Genomic DNA, 20,387 nt, shown 5'->3' with positions numbered 1-20,387 from the left:
AGCAACCGCTCTAACTTTTCTCTTTCAGTTTTAGCAGGGTGAGAAGTTTTCACCTTTTTGTATATCTGATCATTCACTTCCTCTAATTCAATCTCATCCACACTTCGTTTCACTCCTCTTGCATTTATTTCGTGCTTTTTGGTGCGCTTGCGGTATTTACAGCATAAGAAAATGGAAAGTATAATAAGACCTATAATACCAATTGGCATCAGAATTTTGAATAATAAGCTTTTACCTATGCTAGCAAGCCAATGACCTACATTTGAGAGACCATCTACCAGTCTCTTCCAGGCACTATCAACCTCGAGTGGTTTAAGTTCCTTTGCCAAATTAGTAATGTTTTTCACATATCTTTTGATCTGTACACTTTTGTCCGGAATATAAGTGCAACAATGTTGCGCCTTCAACATCCGGCAGACTCCGCCCTCTTTCGCTAATAAGGTGTCAAGAGCAAGTCGATTTTGTAAAACCATTGATCTGATCGCAACCATTTCAGTATTGACCAGCAGAAATCCATGAGCTGTTTCAGTAGACAGCACATCTACTATAGTAGACAATTTGCAAATTCTGTGAGTGTTCAGAACCACTCCCACTCCAGGTATCAGTGCACTGAAAATACTACCCATAATTTCACCTATACTTTCTCTTTTACTACGCACTAAGCCGTTAGTATCTTCATTGCTTCCAGCTTTTCCATTCACATGGTATATTTTCGGGAAAACAATGCCAAAGTAGCAGCTTCCATACCAGTGATCCGGCAATTTGAAATAAGCCTTGTCCCCACAAATATAATAAATTCCAGGAAACACAGGCTCTGACCCATTTTTGAAACCCCAACCTCCAATTACCTTGTAATTATGTTCGCATTCACTGGAACCAATGAAAACATTGTTATAATAGCTAGTCTTCTCGCGGTGAAGACATAGCTTGCCTTTCTTTTCAAAATCCAGCAACAGAGCAGGACCCGCTCCACCAGATGAGGTGCCTTCCATGTTTTCTGCCCACTTTGGCTTTTTGTGACTTTCGTCATTAGCCTTCTTCTGAATTTTAATTCTCCTTTTCTCTGCCATGTTCAGGAACATCTTTTCCTGCTCATGCAAAGAACAAGTCAAGTTATCTCTGTGTGCGTCTGCTATGTCAATGTTCCCTATAGTCAGAAAGTAGTCTCCCATATATCTTATGGTGTCAGTTTTGGTATGTACAGGATTCAAGTTCCCACGTATAGGTAGTTCAGAAAAGATCACGTCATTGTTAGAGTAATAATACTGTAACGGTCCCCTTTTGTAAAATAAACTAGCTAAAATGCTACAGGAAATTCCATATGTTAATGGCAGATGATGGTATGTCACGCCTTCAGCCACCGAAGTAGGTAGCTTCATGCAGACATAGCAATCTTCAATTTCCATAGTTTCTACATAGTGTATTAACAAGTTTGCGAAAACATTTAAATGTGTCCTGTTCTTCATGCCATGATAATGCAGTCCTTTCTCATCTGATGCTTCTAAGTCTCGTTTAGTTTGTCTCAATGCTCTCTCATGTCTTTCTACACTCTGTGTTGTTAGCTCCTCACTGTCAGTATTTACAACTTCAGTAGGGACAATGTTAGTATCTTTACTTACAGCAAAGGGAATGAAAATTGTTAATCCTATCCAGATAACTATCAGTACTACTATACTACATATACACACCTTGCAACACGTCTTAAAACGGCTGCAACTAGGACTACCATTCACTGTTGAATCAGACATTTTAGCTCAGTAGGAGTGTTCTCACCCCTCTTTTTTACTTTTTACACAACTAGCTTACTTTGTGCAAATTCACGGTGGTTCGTCTTCCTCTTCAGCTGAGTACTCTGGGACAGGTTCTCCGTCGCTTACGTCAGTTATATCAAGATCTTCAAGTTCTTCCAAAACCAGTGTCCATTCAGGAGACTTGTACTTTTTGTTTTGTCTTTTTATTCGTTCACTCCTTCTTTTGGAAGAGTCTTCTTCTTGCTCTGCTATTCGAGCACTTCTTCTTGCTTCTGCACGTTTTTCTTCCACTGTCTTTATCCTTAGTCTCAGTCTTTTTACAAACCTAGGCTCAAGGTGGTTTCTTTTCTTTAGTCTCTTAGTCGGTACTTTGACTTCACTTTCTTTTCTTATTCTCTTGTTCTCTTTATCTTGTGGTAATTCTTCTCCACTTTCTTCTTCTACTTCCCTTATCTGACTAGTTCCAGGGCTAGCATCAAATTCTTCTGCCTGGTTGCTAATCTGGCCTTGTTCAGGAATATTTTGTTTTTGGCTTTCAATTGTCTCTGTTTCTGTTTCTGTTTCTGTTTCCTGAACCCGTTTTTCTAACCCTATCTGATCCTGTTCAAGCACTTCGATCTCTTGATTTTCTTCTGCTCGAACTATTACTCTATGTCTAGTCTGTCCCTTATCCACATCAGGAGTTAGCGGAGGAGTATCAAACACTTGCTCTGTATCCTGTACTTGTTCAGTATCGGGTACTTGTTCAGTATCGGGTATTTGTTCAGTATCGGGTATTTGTTCAGTCTTATTCACTGAATCTGTATTAATCACGTGCTCTGTCCCTGTCTGACCTTCTCCTTCCTCAGTTTTGATTTTAATCTCAAGTGGCTGAGGTTCTTCGCCTGTGCCTTGCTTTTCCTGACTAGTCCACTCTCTACCTTCACTAAGTCGTTCTCTTGTTCTGATAGGATCTTCGGTCAGATCAATCATCGGTATCCATTCTTCTGGCCATATGCTTGGCAGCTCGTCTTCAGCTACTCCTGGCTCAGTTTCCTGGACCTCTTCAGCAGGCTGGTTTCTTGGCAGTTCGCAGTCAACTACTCCTGGGCCAACGTCTGCTGTTCCTGCAACCTGACTGGTGCTGGGCTGCTCGTTGTCAGTTGCTACTGGTCTGACTTCTTCAGGGTCCTCTGCTGGTTGCCCTGGTTCTTCAAATCCTTTGTCTGGCAATACCTTCTGGGTGTGTCCGGCGTGGATCCACTGGGGAACACCTGCGACTTTCACTGCAGTGGTTGTTACCAGGATTACTTGGCGTTTAATTCCCCACCTTGGTGCCAGACAGCTTGATCGAGTGTGCTTCTTTATTTTGACCCAGTCTCCTGGAACCAAGTTGTGGAGAGGAGTCGTTGGATTAAGGATGCCGTCGTCTCCAATCTGGCGAGAGATAGAACGCACTTGGTCACCCAATCTTCTGCAGTATTCAAGCACCAAATCATCAGTAATACTCAACAGTTTGCTTCCTGGCACCCATGCTTGTCTCATCACTCTTCCCATAATGATCTCATGGGGACTTAGGCCTGTCTTGCGGTCTGGAACACTTCTCAGCCCCATCAGGACCAGGGGCAGGGCCTTCACCCAGTTCATGCCAGTAGCATTTGTCAGCTTTGCTAGTCTGTTTTTGATAGTTCCATTTACTTGTTCCACTATTCCAGAAGCCTCTGGGTGGTATGCACAATGGAGTTTCTGCCTTATTCCAAAGGCCTTACAGAGTTCAGCCAGTATGTCATTCTGGAAATGTCCACCCTTATCTGATTCAATAATGCATGGTATTCCGAACCTAGGTATCAGTTCTTTTAGTAAACACTTCGCTACTGTCAGTGCGTCACTTTGAGGAGTAGGGTAAGCTTCTACCCATTTTGAAAATACGCAAACAATGACAAGGACATATCGTTTCCCTTCACAACGGGGCATGGTGATGAAATCAATCTGTATCTTTATAAAGGGACCCCCTGACCTCCCAATCTTGCTCAGTTCAACCATTGTCCTCTTGCCTGGGTTCATCTGTTGACATGACAGGCACCTCTGGCAGAGGGACTCTGCTACCTTCCTGAACTTTTTACTGTACCATGTCTGTTGAAATACCAGAATCATGGCATCCCTACCAATGTGTGATCCTTCATGTATTAATCTTGCCATTGTGCCAAGCAAGTGTCGGGGTAACACAGGCATACCAGTTGGGCCCAGAATCACACCATCCACACGTCTCGGTCTACAGCCATCCTCCTTCCATTTCTCCCTTTCTTGCCAAGGAGCCGACTCCTGCCACTCTCTCACCTCATCCCATGTAGGCACTTCCTCAAACACCTGAAGCTGGCAGCTGGTTCCTGGCCCCCCTCGTTTTGGATTTACAATATACCGATCTTTGGCACACCATTGAGCCACTCGATCAGCATAATCGTTTCCCAGAGATACTCTGTCCATGCTCCTTTGATGAGCAGTACATTTTACCACTGCCAGTTCTTTGGGTAACTGGATGGCCTCTAAAAGGTCATGAACAACTTTTGCATTCCGAATGGGAGTACCTGAGGAAGTCATGAATTCCCTCTGCAGCCATAATTGGCCAAAGTCATGCACAACGCCATAACAGTACTGACTGTCAGTATACACTGTTATGCGTAAGTCCTTCCCAATTTTGCAAGCCATTATCATGGCTATCAATTCGGCTACTTGTGCAGACTTGATGTTATATAGGTAACCTGCTTGTTCAATTTTTGTGAAAGACACTACTGCATAAGCAGCACTCAAGCCTCCTAATTCATGTCTTAGGCAGGAACCATCCACAAATAGTTCTTTATCATGCTCAGGCAATGGTACTTCTTTTATGTCTGGGCGTGGCTTGGTACTGAACTCTGTCAGATCAATACAATCATGTTCATCATCATCCCCACCTTCCATTTCCAAGGGGTCGGGGAGTAAGGTGGCAGGGTTCAGAATACCGCACCTAACAATGCTCACATTTGCTGCACCCACAAGAATCCTCTCGTATTTAGTCAGCCGACTAGGGGTGAGATACTGTGTTTTAGTTCTGGTCAATAGAATTACCACCCCATGTGAAACATACACGGTCACAGGATGTCCCATGACAATGGACTCACTCTGCTCCAAACTTGCACAGGTAGCAGCTACTGCTTTCAGACAGCCTGGTAACCCAGCAGCTACTGGGTCCAGGGTGGCAGAGAAATAAGCCACAGGCCTCCTGGTCGTGCCATGTTCTTGAGTCAGGACAGACAATGCGCAATTATCGCGAGTGTCACAGAAAAGGGCAAACTCTTTGGAATAATCTGGCATTCCCAACGCAGGGGCTGTACACAGACAGTTTTTCAATCTTGTGAAAGCCATTAGACTTTCATCGTCCCACTGTACAACATCTGGCATTCCTCTCGTGGTCATTCTTATCAAGGGCCTGGCTAAGGCTGCAAATCCCAGAATCCACTGCCTGCAGTACCCTAATACACCCAGGAACATTCTGACTTCTTTTTGAGTACGGGGCAACTGCATTTTCTGAATTATTCTCACTCTTTCTGATGTGACTTTTCTGACACCCTTTTCTATCTGGTGTCCTAGATATTTTACTGATTTCGCACAGAACTGTAGTTTGTCAGGGGACACTTTATGCCCTTTCTCACACAGATGATTTAAGAGGGCAATGGTGTCAACTACACAGTCCCTGTGACTTTTAGACGCCAGTAGAAGGTCGTCTATGTACTGCACTAACACAGAGTTCCCAGGTAGGATCAAAGTCTCTAGACATTTTTTCAAGATCTGATTAAAGATAGAGGGGCTCTCTGTATACCCTTGAGGGACCCGGTTCCAACAATACACGTGACCCTCGAAGGCAAATGAGAAAAGAAATTTGCTGTCGGGGTGCAGGGGTATTGAAAAGAATGCATGACACAAATCAATCACAGTGAACCACTCAGCATCCCAAGGAATCTGGTACAGAATTACTGCAGGGTTCGGGACAATAGGGCAGCAAGGAACTACAATTTTGTTAACCTTTCTCAGGTCCTGCACTACCCTATACTTGCCACTAGGCTTTTTGATGCCCATAATCGGTGAGTTGCATGGGCTGCTCATCACTTCCTGTATGATGTTTCCTTCCAATAATTTTTGTATTTCCAGAGTGACACCTGCTTTCACCTCAGCATTCATTCGGTAGGGCCTAGTGTTAGGATATACTGCATTGTCCTTGATGGCTATTTGTATGGGGTCCACATCTTTCATCAACCCCACATCCTTTCCAGTGAAATCCCACACCTCTGGCTTTACGGCTTCCTGTAGTTCTTGGGGCAAGTCCTGCAGGGTCAATCTTTTAATTTCTGAGTCAGGTCTAAGCAACAATAATTTATAAATGCCGTCTTCATCTGGGGTCTGTATTTCAACACCTTTTGGTGTGCAAAAGATGGTACAGTTCATTTTGCACAGCAAATCACGTCCCAGTAGATTCACTGGACTGGTGTCACAGACGACAAATCTATGCATCTGTTTAAAATTTCCAATTGAAATCTCCATTGGTTCGGTAACAGGAGTACTAATCAATTGATTAGATACACCCACTACTTGGATATTTTCTCCCGAGAGGGGTAGGTTTGGAACGTCCACTGTTCTTACAGTAGAACGGGTAGCGCCAGTGTCCAACAGAAAGGTGACATCATTTCCGTCAACCTTTCCTTCAATATATGGTCCAGACTGGTCTACCGGCAAGGAAGCGCCAAGTACGCACTCCTCGTCCTCCCCTCTCAGGCCCCGTCAGTCCTGATCATTACAAAGGAAGGTATCATTCAGCAGATACTGCGAAGTTGCTGTATTTCTGTTCTCCCCGCTTTCCCAAACCTCTATCTCTTCATTTTCTGCCTGTCTTCCCCTGTATACCTGTTTGGGTGCTCGAGGCACCTGAACTGTTTTTACCTGGGGTTGAGTCTTTCTTGGTCTTTCTTTCTGCGTCTGTGGAATTAAATCAGGAGTTTTCTCATTAACATCGACTAATTGGGGACACTCGTTTCGCCAGTGTCCAATTTCGCCGCACTGATGGCAGGGAAATTTTTTCATAGCCTCTTCCCTGCTAAATTTGGGCCGGGGCTTTCCTCCACCCCCTCCCCCAGGACCTTTGTTCTCAGCATTTTTAACCATGTTACTCAATTGTTTTTCCTGCTGTTCTGCGAGCTTCACCTGAGCCCACATCACCTTTTCCTTGAGGGCCTTTTTCTTTTCTGCCATCTCATCCTCGCAGTACTTAGCGTACCGCAGGACCTCATCCATTTTTTTTGTATGCCAACAGATTTTATTATCTTTTATCCACTGACAAATTTCAGGTCTTAAACCATTTACAAACCTGTAAATAAAGTGCGTCATATCCTTCAGGTCGATGTTATCAATACCACTGTATGTTTTAAATACCTGCAATAACCTCTCATAGAAGGAGTGCACTGTCTCGTCCCTTTCCTGTGTTGTTCTATCTATTTTTGTCCAATCAGTTTCCTTTGCGGGCACCTTTTCTTTCAAGTGCTGAATTACTTGCTCATATTTTCGCATGACATCTTTTGATGGCTCTCCAGTTTCCTTGTTTCTGGGGTACTCCTCACTCGGCCAGTCTATGTTTATTTTACACTGGGTCCATAAATCTACTGGAACCACAATGTCGAAAAACCCATCCAGGTCTTTCCACAGACATTTCTGTACCTTCACGAACCTTTCCACCTGCCGGTACCAGTCAACTGGTTTCTCTCGTAATTTTGGAAAATCGTTCGTGAAGGACACAATATCCTGCCTAGACCAGGGGACATGCACATATTTCCCTCCTGGAACTTCGCGCATGGGGCATAACTGCTCAGGTTTTTCTACCTCTCTTAAAGCAAACTCAGGAGTCACTTGTCGGGAGCGAACTTCTTCCCTCTTTTTCGCCCACCTGCTTCTCCATTTTTCCACATCTCCCCATTTCTGCAGTACCCCCATTAATTCTTTAATCTGCAACTTCTTCCCTGCCACATTCAGGTGTTCTATATCTTTGTCTGAGAAGTCTGCTCTGTACGGTTTCTGTAAGGGCTTGGATTTTGAGATATCTACCCCCATACTAACTGCTGTTTCGGTCAGTTTTTCGTGGAGTACTCTGGTGTTCCTTGTAAAGCTTTTACATATGAACGATAATTCTTCTTCAGAGTAGGTATTCAATCGATCCAACCCCACATTTCCTGCCATTAATTCTTCTATTTCAACCCTCAGCTTGTAGAGGTCTAAAGGCTTTGTTTGCGGAGTCTGCTTCTCTAATTCACGACTCCAACTCTCAATTTCATCCGGAGTTACCAGAGAGACATTCCTAGTACCTGTTGCTGTCTCTAATTTAATTTCTTTTGTATTAAAAGGGTTATACCTCTGCTGTATTCCCTTTCCAGTCTGTTTGTTTGGCAATTCCAAGAATGCAACTTCAGACTCGCACTCACTGGACTGATCATCTATGATGATTGGTTCCTGTCTCGGGGTTGCTATGACTGGGGTCATGACTGGAGTAATCGGATTTCCCTGACCATTTCCGTATAACGGGACTACCGGTCCAATAGTTACTGGAATAGTCAATGCCTCAGGACTGGTATTTATCTGAGAAATTTTCTGAATTATTTCTGTTCTTTGTCTAGCTAGAGCCTCTTGCTCCTTTTCCACTAGTACCCTTCTTAGAGTTGTGTCATGTAATATCTGTGGGGTCAACGGAGGAGTAAAACTCGGGGCAGTAGGATGCGTTTCACTTGGTCCTCCCCCATAATTTGGTTTCGGGAATAAAGTTCCAGTATTAAAAGACCTGCGCTCTTCCCCATATGGAGGTTGAACAAAAGGCAGTCCTGAATTCGAGGGTTTCTCTTCATTTTCATACAAGGGTCTGGGAAAAAAGGTTTTTGTACGTGAATATTTTTCTTCTTGACTTGCGGGCACTTTGGGATATATATCCCTTGTTTCCGTTAGTTCAGGTTTTTCAGGATAGGGCAATACTTGACCACCCCCTCCCAGTCCCAGGGACCTGTCTTCTTCCTTTAGGAAGTGGCGTCGGGGAACATCTCCTACACTGGAAGGTCGGGTTCCCTCATTGTAAGGTGGCGGACTTCTGGTACAGATGTCATCTATTAGTTCATCATCTGAATCCCCCAGGGCCCCCCAATGCTTACATTTTTCAGTACTTTTCTCACCCGCTCCAATGTTATGACATGCCGGCATCATGGGAAACAGACCCTCAACAATCATGCTTTGTCTCCACTGTTTCATCCTTTTATCCCTGGATTCCTGTTTCTGCCTGGGGTACCACTTGGTCAAACCCTTGTCCATTCGGGGTCTTTCTCTTTCAAAAGCCTCAATCTCCCATTCCTCTAATGCCTCATACTGTGTTAGTCTTGGTCTGGGATGCAGCTCATTCATTCGGGTTCTTAAATTAAATAAGATCCTACCATTGAAAGTACCATCTAACGGAAAAGCCAATACTCCGTCATCTTTTGTGTACTTCACCCAATTCTCCAGCCACACACAGGTATTGTACCCTCGGTCAAACATCATGAATGAGGCGGGAGTATTGGGTGCTGGGACAAGAACACCTTCCCTCGATTTAATCGGTTTGTCCGTTTTAAAATAATTTTTCACCTTACTTACAAGGGACATTTTTCTCTTGGTTCCGTACATAATATCGTATCTGTTAGCCTTCCACTGATCCCTTTCAAACCCTAGATGCCTCGGATCAGGTCGCGTCTCTGTAGTCCGCGAGTGCCACATACGACTTCTGCGCTAACTTTGTTTACAAACTACCTCCAATCAAAACGCGCTTCAGAAAATTCGTGCAACCAATGGGTGCGCGACACAAAATAAGCTCCGCCAATGGGTGCGCGGCCCCTTCGTGAGACAGTTCCCACGCTCCGGCGCTCACCCCTCCTTTACAATTTCAGCTCCGCTACCCGCCCGCTGTTTCTACCAATCCCAGCGCGGCACAGAGTGACGTCAGAGGCGCTTCGCGACTGACTCCCTCCCTTCACAAGGTAACGGAAACTTTCTTTCTTTTAAAGTGCTCAGTGCTTGGTTATTTTACAACAAATACACATTCGCCACAGTGCTCAAGTGTCTAGATAGAGTAAGAATTCTTTTACAGCAAGTAAACTACTTCCATTTACTTTTCACTCGCTGCGGGCAGATCTCTTCCGCCTACCCTTCACTCTAGCATCGGTGAACCTGTTATTCCCCTAAACTCATCCACTTCTTTCCGGGATATATTCCGAGTTTAAGGTTTCTCAGCGGACCCCTCTGCTTTCACGCTAGCTCCGAGGAACCTGCTACTCTTCCGATGTGACCCTTACTAGGTTACGCCACTATGGGAATTTTGCCAATGAACCCCGTTACTGTCATTTATTCACACATGTATTCAGAAAACCCTAGTTAGTGCTTCCCGGTTATCCTAACCTGCACCTAACTTTCCTCGAACCTGTGACCTCAGGACAATGGATTCTATTCACCACTTGCCCTTTCAATTCCCCGGGGAGTTCGGACAACAAGAAACAAGACGGTTGACAATTGCATGGATTAGTACATATAACAATATAAGAACAAGAATAACGGTAATACAGTAATTCATGAATTATTTTTACAAAATATTATTCGTGCGTATTCACAAGAGATTGATCAGGTCTCTTAGAACAGCCGCTCTTATAGCAGCATTAATATAATAGCAGCTTCCGACTTATCTAGTCCAACTAATCCTACCTAACCTTTAGCTAGTCCCTAACCATCCTCTGATCTACCAGAAAAACTGATAGAGCGCGCGAGGCCACCCGACCAACAGTTTTCGCCGTTTCCGGCTTCAGGGCCCATATACTTTTCAAATCACCATATACATCAATCAGGTGACTTCACGAGCTCTATCAAGTTGGTGTGTGTGTGTTCCCTGCTACCAAATTTCGGTGCACCCGACTTACCATCCACCGATGCGGGTGCCTAATGACCACAATGAATCAGGGGCCTAGCTGTAAAAGGAAAGGCAGCAAAATACAAACCCAACCAATAACATTCAAATACTATTTAAATGACCACGGACAACTGGAAGTTTTAAAATGTTTATCTAAAGTTCAATATTTTCTTGCATGAGGTACAGTAAAATAAGGCAATCAATAACCAAGATAACGTAAATCACATAGGCAGAAAGAAATAATGACAGAGTAATCATCAAAGTACTAATAAATTGTAACACGAAATACTATGTAAAGTCAGTATTATCTAAACAGGGATAGACTAAGTGTGTGTGACTATAGGAGAGCCTATAATGAATAACACGCTTCACTTAAGGTGAAGGGGCCTTTGAACAACCTAAGCAACGAAGTTCTAGACCATATCAGAAAATGACACACTGCTATGCAAAATATGATTTCTAATAAATGAGAAGACATAGGAATAACTTTTCAAAATTATAAATGACTGTTCAATAGTTGCGGAAAGGCATGGAAATATAACATATGCAATGTTAATCTTTATTTAAGCAAAAGTTAGAAAATCAGAAGGTGCAAGAATTTCAAGAAGTTCAGAATAATATTTACCTAGAAAAGGTGTGGAAACCAAACCCTGGCCACGGGTCAGTTAAGGACAGGAAACCCTCAAGGAAGGATACCCCTCAAAGGACAGCAGGTGCAGAATGGACACCCAGGATAGGACAGGATACCCTCGGAATAGGAATCAGGACAGGACCCTCAGGACAGGACAGCAAACCCTCAGGACAGGACCCTCTTCAGGACAGGACCGGAACCCACAGTTCGGAAGCAACGCCTGCGCTCCACCCGCTCTGCAGTTATCGATCAAGACCCCGATTGGGTCAGCGAACTCCCAGCTAAGTGCCTTGCCAGCACTTTAAGGTTCAGTAAAACCTTAGTCTATGGTCAAATTCGGACAGAGTGCTCCGCAGCGCTCTGTATCTTCAGTCACCTATTGAGTGCGTTGGGTCAGTGACAGGTCAGCTAAACCAGACAAGTCGGACGGTTCACTAGGTGAACCCAGGGTAGATATACAGTTTGGGGACAGTGTACCACCCCCCAATGTTGCAAAGTGTCAGAATCCCTCAACTTCGATTGGTCCTAAGGTAGGGTTTGGGTAACACACCAATCACAATACACGATTTGAAGCCTTCATTTACATATTTGGGTACCGCCTAGCAGATTTGGGGTTCCCATGAGCTAACAGTAGCACAAAAATACAATGTATCATATAAGAAGCCACATTCGCTGTTCTCGCAGGGCAGAGGTGACTTTCTCAGGAGCATCTCGCCCATCACTGCCAGCTGGCTATGTTCCATCAGCCAAGGTCCCTCGTGCTGCCGAATGTCGCACAGGCGCAGAAGGGACCTCCAATATGGCTCTCCTCTCACTCAGACCCCCATTTCCCGCGGTACATGAAAAGTAAGCGAAAACAAATTAATACATAATAATGTCATTAGGAAAACACATCACAGGGTTTGTACCTTTAATTCATCATCAAGAAATAAACTTAATTGCATTAAATGTTAGCTACATTGACACAATCACAAGAGCAGTGGCACGAGCAGTACCACATGATAAGCACAGCTATGAATTACGCATGCGCATAACTTTCCCTCCACTTCTGCAGACGCGTCAGGACACGTGAGTGTGGCTGACGCATGCGCAGTAACTAAAATACAAGCGGCGGCCATTTTAGAGGACGCAGATTAAATTCATTAGAAATACACATAGGCAAGCGTCTTAAACTTTTACTCAAACTTAATATAAATGTTAGTAAGACGTACATTTATTACCTTGTTATACATAAACGAGGTTCTTGATTTCGGCAAGCCGCAAAATATGCGAAGCTTTGCTTCATCAGCGGGAGAGTGAAATGTGTAGATGAAGCTGAATGTAGTTCTAGTGATGAAGAGTCCAGAATCAAGAAACTTAGCATAATGGATTGCATTAATTAAAGGCAAAACCTTGATTTCAGAGAATTGTTTCTTTTAAACATTAATTACAGTAATGATTCATGCAGGAAAACCCCTTGTGTTATGTGCCCATTGGGGGAGTTATTGTACAAATGTATGCAAACTCTGGTTCTCCTTACACCATTGTGGATGAGGGAACCTGGCAGTCTTTGTTTGCTAAACGGTTAAGGGATAGACTGCTGGAACCGGATATTCACCCAGGGAGATATTCTGGTGAGAATATTGACATGGTGGGCTATAGGTCATTAGTCTTCAGGTTTAAGAACAGGGAAGCAATTGGCAAGTTGTATGTTGTTAAGAAAGGACTTGCAGTTTTAGATTGCAAGGACCAAGGATATTTAGATATTCTTAATCCCAAAAGCCCCAATCCGGTCATGGTCCTAAATGACAGTGAGCTACTTTGCAATGAGATCTTGAGGAAGTTCCCTAAGATTTTTAGTGGAGATATTGGGCATCTCAATGATTTTGAGCATCTAATTGTTTTAAAACCTGATGTGTGTCCCAAGATGCAGAAGGTGAAGCACATTCCTGTTCTACTTAGAGAAGATGTTGGGAAAGAATTGGAGAGACTTGTCAAGGCTGATATCATTGAACCAATTGAATCGGCTGAATGGATTTCTGCGATTGTGGTAGCCATGCTTAGCAATGGGAAATTGAGATTATGCATTGACCTCAGGCACCTAAGCAAACACATTGCTGTGGACAAATTTCCCCTCCATAAAATCTCAGAGATGTTATCCCTTGTTAAAGATGCAAAATGGTTCTCATCCATTGATCTATCTGCAGCCTACCACCAGATTTCCTTGGCTAAAGAGAGTAAACAGTTCACAGCATTCGTTACTCCTTTCGGATGCTTCCAGTACAGGAGACTTCCTTTTGGCCTAGCTTTTGCTGCTGCCATTTTTCAAAGACTTCTGTATCAACTATTTGGTAAATGCAAGAATGTAAGGTGTTTCCAAGACAATATATTTGTTTTTGGCAAGGATAGGCAGGAACATGACAAGCTCTTAGAGGAAGTACTAGCCATTTTGGAAGCTAAGGGGTTGAATGTAGCACATTCCAAATGCCAATTTGCTGTAAAATCTATTACATAATTGGGCCATGTCCTTCGTGGTGAAGGTATTTCCCCAAACCTTCTTTGATTGATGCTATCCATGATGCTCCCAGCCCAAAGAATCAGGAGGAGGTTAGATCGTTTCTAGGGCTTGTGGAATTCTATTCAAAATTTGTAAAAGATTTTTCCTGCAAAGTTTTTTGCATTAGGCAATTAATTAAAACCAGGGTGAAATTCCTTTGGGATAAGGAGTGCCAATAAGAATTCGAGATTATCAAGAATGCTTTTGTTCATGCTCCTGCACTCAAGGGGTTTGATCCTGAGCTGAACAATGTGGCTGCTGTGGACCCCAGTAATAAACGGCTTGGTGGCGTTTTATCCCAGATAGGTATTGATGGTAAGGAAAACATTATTGCATATGCATCTCATGCTTTGTCTCCCACCGAGGAGAAATTCTCAGTTATTTAGAAAGAAACCCTTGCATGATGTGTGCAGTGACCACAAGCCTTTAGTCAATTTACTGACTACTGTAGGACTTTTCAATGCTTCTGCTAGAATAGCGAGAATGTTGATGTGCTTGCACAACTTTATTTACAAGATTGTATATGTTCCTGGGAAGAAGAATGTTATTGCTGATTTTTTTTTGTCCAGGTTACCTGTTGATTTGCGTGAGTGTGATAGTAGCGACTTGAATTATGAGCAAATTGCTTTAATTCATGACCAAGGGTTGCATAACTTAAATGAGAAGGAATGGGTGAGACTTTACAGTTTGGACAAGGAGTTGGAAAGCTTGTTGGAGTTTGTTGAACGCGGTTGGCCAAGGAAGACTAGTGTACTGGATGTTTTGAAACCCTTTTAAGAAATTCGACACAAACTTTCCATTGTCAAGGGGTTCATCCATAGAGGTGATGGAATTGTTCCACCTTCCTCTTTGAGGTTTGATATTGTCAAACTGTGTCATCAAGAGCATTGCGGTATTGCCAAAACTAAAGAGAGGGTCAAACAATGGTATTGGTGGCCTGGAATGGATGTGTTCATTGAAAGGAGTGTATGGGATTGCATGTGGTGTGCCAATTCTGACAAGTCTCTTGTTACTCTAATACCCAACATGTGTGACCCTATAGTACACACTAAACCGTGGCACACTGTGGCTGTATATATCATGGGACCTGTTGGTGCACAAGCAAAGTATATCATTGCTCTCATTGATGCCTTTTCTAGATGGCCTGTCATCAAAGTTGCTAATAAGATTACCTCTGAAGAAGTTTTGAAATTTCTCAACAGGGTGTTCATTGAAGAAGGGTTGCCTGTTCAAATTGTTTCTGATAATGGCATTCAATTTTTGTCTAACGTTTCTAGGGAGTATTTTGACAGAGTAAGAATTCGGCATAGGACGACTTCCCTATAGAATCCCAGCTGTAATGGCGTGATTGAAAGATTCAACAGAGTACTGAAGAATGCCATTCAAATGGCTGTTAAGAATGGTTGTGATTGGGAGGTTCAAGTTTTCAGGACCTTCATGATGTACAGAACCATACCTCATGATGCCGTGGAGGTCTCCCCTTTTGAGGTCATGAGAGGACTTGGTGCCAGAACCAATTGTAACCCTGAATGGATGTTAGAAGCTTCTGTAGGTTTGTGCCTGTGGTTGTTGTGAGATCCAGAATTGTGGAGAAGCGCAGAAAATATAAGGAGATTTGTGATAAAAAAAGAGGTTCAGAGGGTGTTTCCATCAATGTGGGTAGTTGGGTCAAAATTAAAAAACCTTGAAAAGTGAGAGCCAATTCTCTGAACCTTTGAGAGTTACCAAGGTTTTAAGGAATGCCGTTCAGTTAAGTGATGGTTAAGTATGGAATTTAAGACATGTGACTGTTTTCCAGCATGGTTCGAACTCTATAGGAAGTGGTAACGTTGGTTGCAGTGACATGTCCAATGTTTCAAACGCCCATTCAGAGTGGGATGTATTCAGTGAGGATTCTGGTGTGAGGCATGCTGTCACTGATGTTCATAAGGATTCCACTACTGTTAAAATCGATAAACTTTAGGTGTACATAGGTGGCGTTCATTTATGTTCACCACAGCCATATTATTAAAAGTAAAATGACGATCGTGAACATTGCCTGCGCCATCTTCTTTAGTGGGAATTTCTATGTGCACGTAGGCTGCAGCCATTTTATCCATCACAGCCAATTTGTACTCTGCTGGTCACCTTTGTGTCACCCTGCCCTTACTAGCATCCCTCTGACCAACCTGGTATGTGAGCTGGGGGCTATAAACTATTGCCACGACAAACATCAACACCACTTTCTGCCACAAACTCGTTTTTCCTCTCATCTCTGTTTACAGGCAAACCCATGGACACTCTTACACAAACAGGTTCCAAATACCAAACAGACTCTTGCAAACATGGTTTATTGCACTGCACACAGCAAGACTTGTTTTGCCAACAATGGGACCTGTTTTTATCAACAGAACAGACTCTTAGATCTGGCCAGTCTAACATGTTTTAGACCCTGAAGCAAGGTCCAGCTGCAAGATTAGATTGTCTGTTTTGATCTGGGTGGGAGGAGAATTAATGTTGGGCTTGTGCAACCATGTTGATGAAGCAATGTTGGGCTTGTGTAACCATGTTGATGAAACAATGTTGGGCTTGTGTAACCATGATAATGAAACAAATGCATTTTGTCTGTATAAAAGGAAAGAGCTAAATGAGTTGTCACCAGAACACCTCCCTGAGACATCCCGGTGTCTGCAGTTGACGTGGTCTCCTCTTAAGAGTAATAAATCTTTTTTTTGCCTTCCAGTTTCCAGTGCCTGCCTCGTTATTTTGATAGCGAATCCAAAGTGAATTAAAAGTGACCCTGCGCCGGACAGCATTGGGGGTCTTAGGAGACTCGCAGCTTTTCACAAATTGCCGACCCAACGTTGGGGCCCATCAGAGACACGTCGTTCCGGTAGAGAGGTCCTAATGATGGAGTGAACGACTAAATGATTGGAGTGCACCTGCCTGAAAGAGACCCTCGTCTGGCTGCCGATCGACTGAACTTCACCGGTTCCGAACGGACATCTCTCGAGTGACCTGCAGTCCTGACTGGGACCTTACAGGAACGCTGCATTGATTGTTGGAGTAAGAGGACAACCAGGCGCTGGAAGGGGAAGGCGAAGAACTGTCCATACGGTCCGGGTAAGGTCGTGAAAAAACGATGTAAATTGATTGATTGGTTGATAGAAATACTAGTATTCCTTTTTTGAGTTATTTGAGACATTCCCTGCTTGCAAACAACGTAGAATAGCAATATTCTCTTTTTGCAGACAGCGAAGGACAGGTAGTGCAGACTTTTTGTCTACAATTAATTGATATTCATTTTGACCGCTAAATACGTCATGCCTGTTTTCTCTAGATTGTTTGATTGTTTTGGACCTGACCGTTTGTTAGGAGGTTAGTCATCCGGCACTGCCGGAAGGCACCCCTAACAAAGACATGTACTTTAAATATGAATTAGCCTTGTGAATATTGATGGATTAATTGTTTGAACAGAAGTTACTATTTGCAAATAGTAAAGGGCAGGTAATGCAGACTTCTTGTCTGAATTTAGGATTAATTGAGAGATTTATTTTAACCGATATCCATCATTCCTGTCTTTTCCAAAGTTGTTGAAAAATGTTTGTTTAAGCTCGAATCGTTTGTTAGATATAAAGTACGGTATTTGTCCCATAATGTGTGGCTCATTGTGGAACAAAAACACAAAGAACAAACTCGATTTTCAGTGGCCAGTATAATGAGTAATTCAATTCTAAAAAGTTAAAAAGATGCAGTACGCAGAAACAACGCTAAACGAATAGTCAAGATATGTTTTATTTATTTGCATAGATCCTGGCATTAAGATATGTCAATGAAGAGGATAGTAAATTCAGCCTCTTTTACTTCGCAGCTCCCTTGAAGGAGCAAAAGCACACATTTTTCTCATTGAACATTTTGGTACTACTATTGTATAGTTTCCAAAGGAGTACTTTAGCCAGATATTGATTGACTGTGAGCCCCAGGTGCATTCTGGTTCTTGGGGTCCTAAACATCGTAATCTTTATTTTGCACACCATGTGTTTCACCTACCTTCCCACCCACGTTCCACTCTAATAATCATTAGACAGAAGTGAGATGTACATCTATTAAATGAAAAGAGAGAAAATATCTTCCCTAACACATTGCTTGCAAGGCCAAAGTCAGGGCGCGGAGAAACATCACAAGAAAGCTCATTTTAAGTATTAACATTTGATGTCCATGCACAAGTTACATGACTTGAATGAGCATTTAAGGAAAGTCTTGCTCTGTTTTAACCACCCACAACCTCCTAGGCAAAAGGTCATCTGTTTAGATTGTAATATGGAAAAGCTTTTCTAGGCACCGCATCTTAGGAGTCAGGCGCAAACACATATTGCTGGTTTTAGAAAGTCTCAGCTTCTTTTATGTCATATAGAGTGGTGCACCCTGCACAAGCATTTAAGGCATGTCCTAGTCAGTGGTTGCAGAGTCCATGGGTAGGTCTGCCAGCCCTGGCAGTTACAAATCTGTGGTTTCCAGGCAAAGCTGTGCCCCCACGTTTTATTGAACTGGAGCTGCACGGTTTCCCCCATCCGTCCGCAAACTGATCTCCATGCAAACATTAAACGAGTTTGTTAGTGGTCTTGCCACTGTAGCCAAGATGTACACCCTTAGAAACAAGGATGCACCCAATGAAACTTGCCACCTACTATAGCTTCCCTATTCTGTGAATGGGGACAGCCCCAGACCACTGTAGATTGTTTTTTTAATGAAAGCATTAATCCATCATCCCCCTGCCTTATACTGAATACCTCTGGCATCTGACCTTTTCCTACACGCTGTCTGTAATGCTGCACTTGAATGATCCATATAGTGAACGGTCCACCATTAGTTAACCTTGCCGCACTAACAATCTTTCTGGGCTTCAATACCAAGGTGCCAAGGACTGCATCTCAGAAATGAGTCTGGTTCATGGTGGGTTAAAAATCTTCATCACGCATATTGATGTGCTTTAGATGCTCCCCCCCCCCCCCTTTTCTTTAGGTTATAGCGGTGTTTCAACTGAAGGTTGGAAAGTCTTAGCACACTGTCTTTTAAGCGAAAATAGGCTAGTGTTATGAAATTGTGCATTGTGTGTAGGGACTATCTCGGAGTGCGTGAAATGTTTGTATAGTATGTACATGTACGTGTCATGTGCATATGGGTCAATATGAGTACGCTTATGTATGGCTGGGTTGCTAACCAGGTGGCCAATGGGATGTGAAAAACAGGCCCGAACCTGGTGCCCACATGCGAAAGACAAGTAGCATTTTTATTAAAATGTGACACATTCCTTATTAAAAATGTGTCCCCTGGAAGCCAGTGAATGGGAGGGTAGTTTACATCAGGAGCCTGAAGGTTTATTGCAGTACAAAGAGCCCGGCTCCAGCAGGTATCACAAGTGTGCGACCTTTCACTTTTCCTAGGAACACTTTCTATCCTATTTAGACTGAAGTAACACACACTAATGAGAATGATGAATTTGATTGATGTACTGACCAAATGGAGAAGTGAAGGGTCCCCTGGGTTGGGGTTCATCCTATCTCCCTCCGCCCAGTTGTTAGAGACATTGTCATGTTTCAGATTTACCCCTCCTTCTTCTATCCACATAGAAACATTAGAGCTGTACCATTGCATATCTGACTGGCATCCCTACTTTACACCTATACCTCAACTCGGACTATCGTTGCTAGATGTTGGGGGGCACCACTGTGAGTATTAGTACGACTGTGCTTGTGTCCAGCCATTAAAAAGAGGAAATGTTTTCAAAAGGAGGTCACCTGCTTAGGTCATCTACTGTCAAAAAGGGGGGAAGGAAGGAGCCTGGCCCCTGGGTAAATTAAATGAACTATGAGATGCGCGACGTGCATGAAAAAGTCCTTTTGTGCAACTAACACTGTGTTTTTCTTCGGTTTCTGTGCTTGGTACATGTATTGTCGTGTCCTATTCTGTATTGTGTGTATACAAAGACTGTGCGTTTTATGTTTTCCTTTGGCTTATGTGCTTATTATGCGAGTTGTCCTGTACTGTTCTACGTGGTAAGTGCACTGGATAGCTTGTTGTTGTGCTCTCTCTCTCGCTCTCTCTCTCTCTTTGAGCCTACACACGCTGTCCAGGAATTACCATGCTGGGACCAATTCCATAAGACAACCGGGTGGACTCACTCTTAGCCATTCACTTCACGGAATACGCTTTTGAATAAATGAAGACACTGTACCTCACAAGTACACGTCTAATTGGCTTTAACACAACAGTGTTTGAACAAATTGACAGGAACAAAATACCATATTATGCCATGTTACTGCCCCTCCTTTCTGTAAAATTATGCAATTTAATTGGCTGAAAATGAAAGGATGGGTAGACGACTGATGTCCCCTAATCTGACCCTTAAAAGGGAGCTATATGTCGGTGGCTTTCGTTTGAATACCTTAGTGGCACCACCATCATCGTTCATGTTACCGCAAACATTGCATATAAGTTGTAGGGACATCGCAAGTCCTTCAT

At 43.2% G+C, this 20,387-nt stretch overlaps 1 long non-coding RNA gene across 2 annotated transcripts in view; it reads left to right on the top strand.

The window, feature by feature from the left end:
• Positions 1 to 20,387, top strand: part of LOC144767196 (uncharacterized) — a 709,556-nt gene that overhangs the window by 3,201 nt on the left and 685,968 nt on the right. For both annotated transcript variants that reach the window (XR_013598094.1, XR_013598095.1), the window contains exon 2: positions 16,609 to 16,988. This is a non-coding gene — a long non-coding RNA (uncharacterized LOC144767196). The remainder of the gene's footprint in view (positions 1 to 16,608; positions 16,989 to 20,387) is intronic.

This window comes from Lissotriton helveticus, chromosome 7, assembly GCF_964261635.1.
Source record: "Lissotriton helveticus chromosome 7, aLisHel1.1, whole genome shotgun sequence".
In the NCBI taxonomy this organism is placed as follows: Eukaryota; Metazoa; Chordata; class Amphibia; order Caudata; family Salamandridae; genus Lissotriton; species Lissotriton helveticus.
Note: the sequence above shows the minus strand (reverse complement) of the source record. Positions and strands in the feature narration are given on the sequence as shown.